This window comes from Primulina tabacum, chromosome 2 (assembly GCF_025594145.1).
Source record: "Primulina tabacum isolate GXHZ01 chromosome 2, ASM2559414v2, whole genome shotgun sequence".
Taxonomy (NCBI): Eukaryota; Viridiplantae; Streptophyta; class Magnoliopsida; order Lamiales; family Gesneriaceae; genus Primulina; species Primulina tabacum.
In genome coordinates this window covers 46,237,176-46,247,609 of record NC_134551.1, presented here as the reverse complement: position 1 = coordinate 46,247,609, position 10,434 = coordinate 46,237,176, and the positions used below count along the sequence as shown (strand labels likewise).

The 10,434-nt window shown below is 41.5% G+C and overlaps 1 pseudogene; it reads right to left on the bottom strand.

Annotated features, from left to right (window-relative positions):
* Window positions 1-546: 546 nt before the first annotated feature.
* LOC142537949 (putative long-chain-alcohol O-fatty-acyltransferase 5) lies at window positions 547-1,822 on the bottom strand (annotated as a pseudogene).
* Window positions 1,823-10,434: the final 8,612 nt, after the last annotated feature.

Genomic DNA, 10,434 nt, shown 5'->3' with positions numbered 1-10,434 from the left:
ATCACGTGAAGATTCACAATTTCAGTATTCACGTGAAACATTCAGTAAATTTACGGATAGAAAAAAACGACAAAAGCAAAAAAACAAAATAAAGTAGGGAAAATATAATAATATATTGAGAATCCGTGATAAGCACGGATCTCGATCCCACGTGGAGCATGATCCATGCTTACGAAGCACGGATCATGCTCCACGTGGGAGCGTCCGTGCTTACGAAACACGGATTGTGGTATATTTGAAAAAAAAATTTTAATTATTTTTTAAATTAATTTTAAAATTTAAATTATTTAAAAAAAAACCCCTAAATTGATTATATGTTTAATTCATCTCAAATCAAAAATTAAATTGAATAGCTGGATCGAGGTATTTGATGTTATAAATTTTATATTAATTTGACCGTTTGGATAAATTTTATAATAGATTTGAATACATATATATTAAATTTAAAATAACGGTAAAGATATTTAACATACAAAGAATCCATAATTTTCCAAATAAATATAATTAATATTTATATTTATATTAAAGTATCATCATTTCAACTCATTGAAATCAAATATAAAATTATATAAATATTTGATAAATATCTGGGATTTATGTGATCACAAAAATGGACAGGATAGTTCACTGGGGCTAACAAGCCGACCAGTCTTCAGAAACTCCACGAACGCAAGAGACTCGGTGCATCCCTTGATCTCCGCCTTACACCTCAGAAACGGCGGAAAAAACAGCCAGAAACTAGTGTAAATCACATAAGCCACCGCCAATGGCCCAGAAACAATTTCAGGCACTGTGAATTTGCCATTCACCATTTTCTTGATCCCAATTTCCACAGACACAGACACCCCATGTAACAGAAAAAAACATGTAACTTCTCCAGTGGGCTTCAATCGGCCAATGTTATAGAAGACCAGCTCATGCATCAGGCCCGAAGCCAAAAAAGTAGCCAAAACAGCTGGAGTCGGAGCCCATTTTCTTGCCACGAAACGGGCCGAAATAGACCTGACGGGCTGGTAAACAGTTGGATGCAAAATGTTGGGAACCATCAAATTCCATCTTCTTCCCCAGAAATCTTGCAGTGAAGTGGACAGATAAGGCTCATCGAATGGTGGCTCGAGCTCGACTCGGAGTAGTGCGTTAGCCGCGGAAGAGACAAGGGCTAGTATCATCTCCAGCATGAAGTAAATATGAAGACAATAGCAAAGCAAAATGATCTTCGGATGCAGAATTTTCTTGAAATAATAAACTCGTACAAGAATAGCTAACATCAACATTTTGACAACATAACTAAGAATCGACTTGTCCCTTTTCTTGGCTGACGCAGGAAGATTTACAGAATCCTGAACTTTGAATTTGATTGGAAAACAAGCCAAGGGAATGAAACGAGAAAACGGGAGTGGAGGATTTGATGAAAGGGGGCCTTTATTGAAGGCAAAAAGCATAATTTTGAAATTAGAAAAGCCATGATATGAAAAAAGAAGTGGTGCCACCTAAATGGATAGATGTGAGATTGAGAGGGAGACACAAAAACAAGCAACTTACTGGAAGAATAGCGAGGATCCTAGCTTTAGTCACGGTGGGGAAGATTTTGCTAACTTCGTAGCAGTAGCACAAGGATACCACCACCGTAAGCCAGACAAGAATCAGGTTGTTGATCTCACCTTCCATTGATGCAGCTTAATTTTCAGGGAGAGGAATCATAGCTAGGCCATATATATATTGGATATATAACAATCTTCAAAAGGGAATTCTTTTTTTCCCCTTTTGAAGATTGACTTTACTTTTTGCCATTGGATATTTAATGGACAGGCTGAGTGGTGACCCGTCTGGTTGCATCAATAATTTTTTTCCCCTTTTAAGTCAAGTGGAATAAGCCTTCACGTGGAATATAACATTGCTTAATATATTTAAATATGATAGTCAAAAGTGCTACATTTTCATTAGTGCTAGCTATTTTGCTGACGTGATGTGTATGTATACAGTTTTTTTTTATAATTATCAAGAGACTAAAATAAAATTTGACAAATTATCGAAGGACTAAAGTGCTATTTGAATTGTTGTAATAAAAAAAATTAAAAACAAAAGTGTTTGTTGAAATTAAAAATAAAAATAAAAACAAAAATATAACATTGATATCACATAAGGACAAAATTGGAAGATTAAAAAACAGACCAAGACATCATTTTTGTCTATATTATAAATATTCTTAATAATAGAAATAGATTTTATGCAGCCATATAAGACCAAGAAATCAAAAATATATTATTATATATCTCTAACCTCGATTATAGTTGCATTTCAACCCTTAAAAAGCTCAAATACTATTGGTTAGTCCCTTTTTCAAATGAATATTAAACGACATGATTAGGTCAATTTATTTTCAAAACAAAAAAAAAAATTGTGAAAAAAGATACGACCAGGTCAGTTTTGGTCACTCAAATCTTTTGGATTAAAATGTGTACATATACAAAATTAATTAATCTAAAAAATATTGACTATATTAGAATCATTCAGATGTCGTTGATACGTGAAGTGAAAAGGAGCAACACTCAGACGAATCACGATACAAATCCTGCGGAAACTAAACCTCTACTGCGACAAATATACATCTTAAATACTTGTATGACATTCTTAAAAAAAAAGGACTTTTATGACATGAAAAGAAAACATTATACTTACTTTATTCCCTGATAAAATTTATTCCTTGTCTCCTTTTAATTTGGACTTAATTAATCATATAGTCCTTCTTGCGCCTCAAAATTTGCACCAGAAAATTATTGCTCATTTGACTCCAACCCATTCCCAAATCCCTGACAAAAGCCCCACTGCTGCATACTTCTCAAGTGCTCTATCATCAAACTTGTGTTGATCAATCAGCTCAGGCGAACCCGACCACAAAAATGTCCAAAGCGAGAACACAAAAATCAGTGGCCCAATGTAAGTTGCGGCGGCTCCCATTTCCAAAATCCCTCTTCAAAACTTTCTCAACTAGACGGAAAATCCCATGTATTAAAAAGAACATCGGTTCCCCAAACACTAGAATACTAGCTCATGCATTAAGGATGATACAAGAAATGTAGCCAACATGGCCACAATCATAGGTTTGTATCCGGAAAACCATAAGTCGCGGAAGATGGTGGGTCGAAAACAGTAGACCAGAGGGCACTTGCCGACACGCCGTTCCATCTGTGCCTCTAGAAGTCTTGGAAGGACGTCGATAGGTACGGTTCGTTGAAAGGAGACTCGAGCTTGATGCCTAACAAGATTTGGCATATGTTCAAGGTTTTCCTAAGAAGACTTCCAAACCAACGTATATGTAGAGTGATGTGATCCTTGTGAAATGGATGAGCCGGGTCGGGTGCTCCACCGGATCTGCTATCAAGAAGAGGAAAATATGAGCAGTATGGATATCGGAACAAGAAGCTTCCTTCCTGGGCAATTACGGAAACCTGCGATCAAGAAGATGGGTGAATGGGCGTAAGAAGGGTATCCTGCGTGGCCACTCTGATGCTTAAGTCAGTAGACAACTTAACAAAGGGACCAATGTAACCAAAGGATGGTTGTGATATTGGTGTAAGGAAAAGATTTTAAGGAGCAATAAATGCTATTGTCTTCAATGTCTGAACGAAATAAATGCAAAGAGAGAACCTGATATTTATAGTAGGAGAAGTGATGATGACCTCGTTCTGCGTCCTACCTACTAATTATAGTATGGCGGCTGATTATACTCTATATTCTGAAATATCAAATCTCACACTAGTCATGTCGAGGCCCGAAAATCCTTGCTTGAAAATTTGCGCAAAATTAAAAATTTTTCTTTTATAATAAATGGAGTGCCTCAACCATAAAATCAACTGATGAATCAAGTTCAATGTTTAAAAAAAATATATATAACAGCGGAAGAAAATAAAGTTTGCCAAAAATAACAATTCAAAGAATGTCAAATAACTGGTAAAAATGTTTGAGCATAAAATGGCAGGTGCTGAAACTGAGGTCCTCGGGTGCCACTACTGCCGACCCAAGCTGGCTCACTGGTCCCCGCCCTCGGCCCTGGCCTCAACAGTAACTACAACAATCAAGTCTAGTGAGCCTAAAGACTCAGCATGCAAATATCGTAGGTAACGAGTAAATACTGAAGTAAAATGTGCATGGGATAAAATATCATGTCATGAGGCATACTGAAAATAATTTGTACTGAGCAATTATAATACGTGCATAACTGAACTGAAATCATAGTAAAAATGTTTGCTCCTTGGAGCCCTGTACTGAAATAAATGGTAAAAATTTTCTGTTGAGATTATGGTCTACGCCTGTGGCCCCTGCACTGAACTGAACTGATCGGTAACTGGCTACCGGGGAGTATAAAACTGAACTGAGCTGGCCGGTCACTGGCGACCGGGTGGTACCAAACTGAACTGATTGGTCACTGGCGACCGTATAAAATAATGCTCCCATAATAGTGAATTGACCACAAGCCATATCGCATAAATCTCAAAAATAAGTATTTTCTATTTTCATGCACGTAATATAATTAAATGGCATAATGAAAATATCCTGTATATTTTACCAACTGGATTGGATCGCTCCCAGGCTCGCTGCAACCTACATATGCCATGAAAAATATGCAATAGCTTATACTTGACCAAACTATGCAATTAAGTTTGAAAATGCGACAATTACGTCTAACGACTTCGTATTTAATCATGACTCCGAACCAACCCGAACCGACACTGAACCGAAGTATAGTCATGATTAAAATACGCTTAAAATTATGAACTAATGCTCCTAAAATGATGAGGGTCGAAATCTAGGTGAAATGGAGGCCAAAACAAGAAACACTCTTTCGAGAGTCAATTTGGAACATCGCACCGTAAATTCTCGTACGACCTCAAAAATGATCCGAATCACGAACGGTCAAAAACACGACCTTCCTAACTTGATGAGGCACTGTCCAGTCCAAGGCCACAGGCTAAAAGCCAACCAAAAACTCAAACGAGCCTCCGAACCAACACGGCAACTTGCTGTAAATTTCCAGCAGCTATACCATCGCGTATCTTGTGTTGTTTTCGAGACTACCGGCCATTGGTGCGTGAACCACCTACCAGAGACTCTTACCAACATCCCAAGGAATGATTTGAACCATGGATAAGGGCCCTAGGCCAGCCACAATCCTCACCATTCCAGCAACCAACCGAAAAACTCTTACCGAGGGCCCTCATGCGTGCGTGTGTAGTGTTTTGTTTTGATTGCTGTCTCGTGTCGTTCCAGTGGCCATTTGATTGACCATGGCACGATCTAGACATCTAGGGGCGTGGTATGAACAGTGGCTAAGGGCCATAGGCCAACCAAGATCCACACCAAAACAACCAACTCGAAGTACATGTGCAGTCAAAACCGAAGGGGCCGAGAGGGGAGGGGGCTGTTCTTGATGTTTTATGTAAAAACCGATGAGCCATGGACCAAGCCACCAAAAGGGCGACTTAGTCACGTCTTAGACATGCTAGGGGAGTGATCTAACCATGGCTGTAGGCCCCTAGGGCAGCCATGATCAGATCCTTTCCCTTGGACAACCAAACTGAATTTTCGAACGGTACAAATGGACACATGTGGAGTTGCTGTCCTTTCCTTGTTTTCCAGCTAGTATGGGGTTAAACCAATGGACAATTGGGGTCCTAATGCATCCTATTACATGCATAGACGTCGCCTTGGGAGCCTGGAGTCGATCCATAACCTGAAACCACAAAACAAGAAGGAGCCGTGAACTGCACAAGAAAAATCGAAATCTGCATGGATGTTTTTCTGAAAATTCTTTGATGTATTTCGGTTTTGCATGATAAAACCTGATCATGTACTGAAAAATAATTGATAATATGACTTGATTGAGGTTTGAAAGAAATCTAGACATGCCTGGTTTCGTTTCGAAAGAAAACGAACGAAACGACGACGACGCGGCACGGAGGAGTGGAACGTTTCTTTTGTTTTCTTTCTTGCTCTCGGTTTTTTCTTCCTTTCTCTCTAGCTAAGACTCACGATTTTACCTCTGAATACACTCTGAATTTCGGTGGTATGGAGGGGAAATAAGTGGTTAAAAGAGTGGAGGAGAATGGTGCAAAATATAAGGCCAAATCAAGACCAAGTCTCCCTCAAATTTGAATTTGAATTGTGGTTTGCTATCAAATCTTTGTTGGATGCTTCTAGAATAGGGTGGCCGAATTCTTGAGTTTATTAGACTAGGAAAAATGCTAAATATTTACTTAATTAAGGTGGACCAAGAATTAAAAAGATCATTATGCTAATTCAACCAAGAATGAGTCAAAGGGTGATGAGTTGGCAAGGCATGTTGCTTAATCATCTAGGGGCCGAAATCTTACAATAAAAATGAAGGGAAAAATGTTGTTTAGTTACTAAATTAATAACTCTTAAAAGCCTCACTAATCCCTTAAATAATTTAGTGAATAAAACCCTTAATTAAGTAATTTAAATGAGCTTATTTTCTACTCACCTCAAGCAACTTAAATTAAATCCTCAAACCTCCTTACTAACTTAAATAAACTTACTTGCTAGCTAAATTAACTTCTGGAAATATTTCTCGAATCTTAAATTCTATCTCAAAGCTCCAACTCCAGTCCGGCCTCACTGAAATAACTGAAAAATCAAACTACTGCATGAAATAATAAAATAATTAACTTCAAAGAAATGCCTTTAAAATAATCATGCAATGAAGTCAATTAAATTTTAAAAATCTAGAATTATGCATGGCTTATACGTAGACTGATTTACGGGTTCTACAATCCTTCCCCCCTTAAAAGAAATTTCGTCCTCGAAATTAGAACTCGCCGAATAACTCGGGGTATCGATCTCTCATCTCCGGCTCAGACTCCCACGTAGCTTCCTCCTCAGAATGGTTGAGCCATTTGACTTTGACTCGCTTAACCAGCTTGTTCCGAAGTTTCTTCTCCTGCCGGTCTAGGATCTGCACTGGTCTCTCCTCATAAGACAGGTTCGGAGTAAGTTGCAACGGCTCAAAGTTCAGCACATGCGAAGGGTTCGCCATGTACTTTCTCAGCATGGAGACGTGAAAGACATTGTGTACTCCGGCCAGATTTGGCGGAAGAGCCACACGATAGGCAAGAGTCCCAACTCTGTCGAGGATCTCAAACGGTCCAATGAATCTCGGACTGAGCTTCCCTTTCTTCCCAAATCTCATGACACCCTTCATAGGTGCCACTTTCACAAATACATGATCGCCCACTGCAAACTCTAAATCTCTCCTCCGCTGATCGGCATAACTCTTCTGTCGGCTCTGAGCAGTCCTCATCCTATCACGGATCCTGACTACTACATCTGCTGCCTGCTGAACAATCTCTGGACCCAACTCTACTCTCTCTCCTACTTCATCCCAATGAACAGGAGATCTGCACTTGCGGCCATACAGTGCTTCATACGGAGCCATACCTATAGACGACTGGAAGCTGTTGTTATAGGTGAACTCAACCAATGGTAAGTTCGACTCCCAACTCCCTGAGAAATCAATGACGCAAGCGCGAAGAAGATCCTCCAAAATCTGAATAACTCGCTCCGACTGCCCATCTGTCTGCGGATGGAAAGCTGTGCTAAACAGCAACTTCGTACCCAAAGTCGAATGCAAACTCTTCCAAAATGAGGAAGTAAATATGGGATCTCTGTCAGATACGATCGAAACTGGAATACCATGGAGTCGGACTATCTCTCGGATATACAGCTCTGCATACTGAACCATGGTGAAAGTCGTCTTAATAGGCAAGAAGTGCGCTGATTTGGTAAGACGATCTACAATCACCCAGATAGCATTCGATCCTCTGGCTGACCTCGGCAATCCGGTCACAAAGTCCATGGTAACATTCTCCCACTTCCACTCGGGAATAGGGAGAGGCTTGAGCAAACCTGCTGGTCTCTGATGCTCGGCCTTCACTAACTGGCAGGTCAGACACTCGGACACAAATCGTCTGATGTCCTTCTTCATACCAGGCCACCAATACAATAGCTGCAGATCTTTGTACATCTTCGTACTCCCAGGGTGAATGGAGTACGGGGACATATGGGCCTCTGACAAGATGTCTGCTTGGATAGAATCACTGCTAGGAACCCATATCCTGTCTCAGTATCTCACAATACCATCACTGACTGAATACAAGACACTGCCCTTGGCTTCATCTCTCTTCTTCCACTGTGCCAATTGCTCATCTGCTAACTGACCACTGCGAATACGGTCCATAAGGGAAGACTGAATAGTCAAGGTAGATAAACGAGGAACTCTACCTCGAGGATAAGTCTCGAGATCAAACCTCTGTATCTCAAACTGAAGAGGTTTCTGAATCGTCAAATGAGCCATCACTGCGACTTTTCTGCTTAATGCATCCGCAACTACATTAGCTTTACCCGGGTGGTAGCTAATGTCACAATCGTAGTCTTTCACAAGCTCCAACCAACGCCTCTGACGCATGTTCAGCTCCTTCTGCGTAAAGAAATACTTGAGGCTCTTGTGGTCGGTAAAGATCTGACATTTCTCTCCATACAGATAGTGCCTCCAAATCTTCAAGGCAAAAACTACGGCCGCCAATTCTAGATCATGGGTAGGGTAGTTCTTCTCGTGGATTTTCAGCTGTCGAGAAGCATAGGCTATCACTCTCCCATGCTGCATCAAAACTGTACCTAAACCGAGCTTCGAAGCATCGGTATAAAGGACAAACTCGCCGGGCCCTGATGGCATGGCCAAAACTGGTGCTGAAATAAGAACTTGCTTCAAAGTATCGAAGCTCTTCTGGCACTCATCGCTCCACACAAACTTCACATTCTTCTTTGTCAGTGCTGTGAGTGGAACGGCGATAGAGGAGAATCCCTGGATGAACTTCCTGTAATATCCTGCCAGCCCAAGAAAACTGCGGATCTCGGATGCATTCTCAGGCACAACCCAATCTCTGACTGCTGCAACTTTTGCTGGGTCTACCTCAATACCACTGTTAGAAACGATGTGGCCTAAGAACGCCACCTTCTCTAACCAGAATTCGCATTTACTGAACTTTGCGAATAATTTTTGCTTCTGCAATGTCTGCAACACTGTGGTCAGATGTCTGCTGTGCTCCTCCCGACTCTTGGAGTAGACGAGAATGTCATCTATGAACACTATCACAAACTGGTCAAGATACGGCTGAAATACGCGATTCATGAGATCTATGAAGATCGCTGGCGCATTCGTCAGTCCGAACGGCATCACAAGGAACTTGTAGTGGCCATAACGAGTCCTAAAAGCAGTCTTGGAAACATCAGCATCTCTCACCCTCAACTGGTGATAACCAGAGCGCAGATCAATCTTGGAGAAAATCGAAGCTCCCTGCAACTGGTCAAACAGATCCTCAATCCTCGGAAGTGGGTATTTATTCTTCACTGTAACCCTGTTCAACTCCCGATAGTCAATGCAAAGCCTCATCGAGCCATCCTTCTTTTTCACAAATAAGACCGGCGCGCCCCATGGTGAAAAGCTCGGGCGAATGAACTCCTTGTCCAGAAGTTCTTGTATCTGCTTCTTAAGCTCTGCCATCTCTGTCGATGCTAGTCGGTACGGCGCTTTGGATATCGGAGCCGTACCTGGCATAAGCTCAATGGAAAACTCCACCTCTGTCTCGGGTGGCATACCAAAGACATCTTCGGGAAAAACGTCTAAGAAATCTCTGACAATCGGAACATCTGAGGTTGACTGGCTGGGTTCCTCGGGGACAGATAAAAAAGTCGCTAGAAATGCCCGACACCCTCTATGCATGAGCTTCCTGGCCTGAACATAAGGAATAATGCGCGGTAAAGGAAAGTACCTGTCCGGCTCAAATAAGAACTGCTCCATTCCAGGCGGTCGGACAAGAACAGATCTCCGCTGGAAGTCTATCAACACTCTGTTCCTCAATAGCCAGTCCATCCCCAGGATGATGTCAAATTCTGGCATCGGTAGCACGATCAGATCCGCATAAAAAAGATTACCGTGCAGCTCAAGGTCTATATCTCGTATATCATTGGTAGCTGCCATCTCCTCGCCTGACGGCAACACTACTGAAAAGGCTGTATCTAGCCCAATGGTCTGGATCTTGAGAAAGTTTGCAAAGACCTCCGAAATAAACGAGTGAGTGGCCCCTGAATCTATCAAGGCCTTGGTAGCGGAACCAGATATAAAAATTCTCCCTGTCAACAACATAGTCTCCGGGTTGGTTTCCGCGGCATGGAGAGCAAAAACTCTGCCTTGGGTAGGCAGATTCCTCTGAGGGCACTGCAGCAACATGTGGTCTGGACTGCCACACTTAAAACACTTTCCTGAGCCAGACATACATGCTCCAGGATGGCGGCGTGAGCACTTGGGACAGACTGGGTGCTCATAAGTCCTCGGGGCTGGGCGTCCCCGCTGCTGCTGCT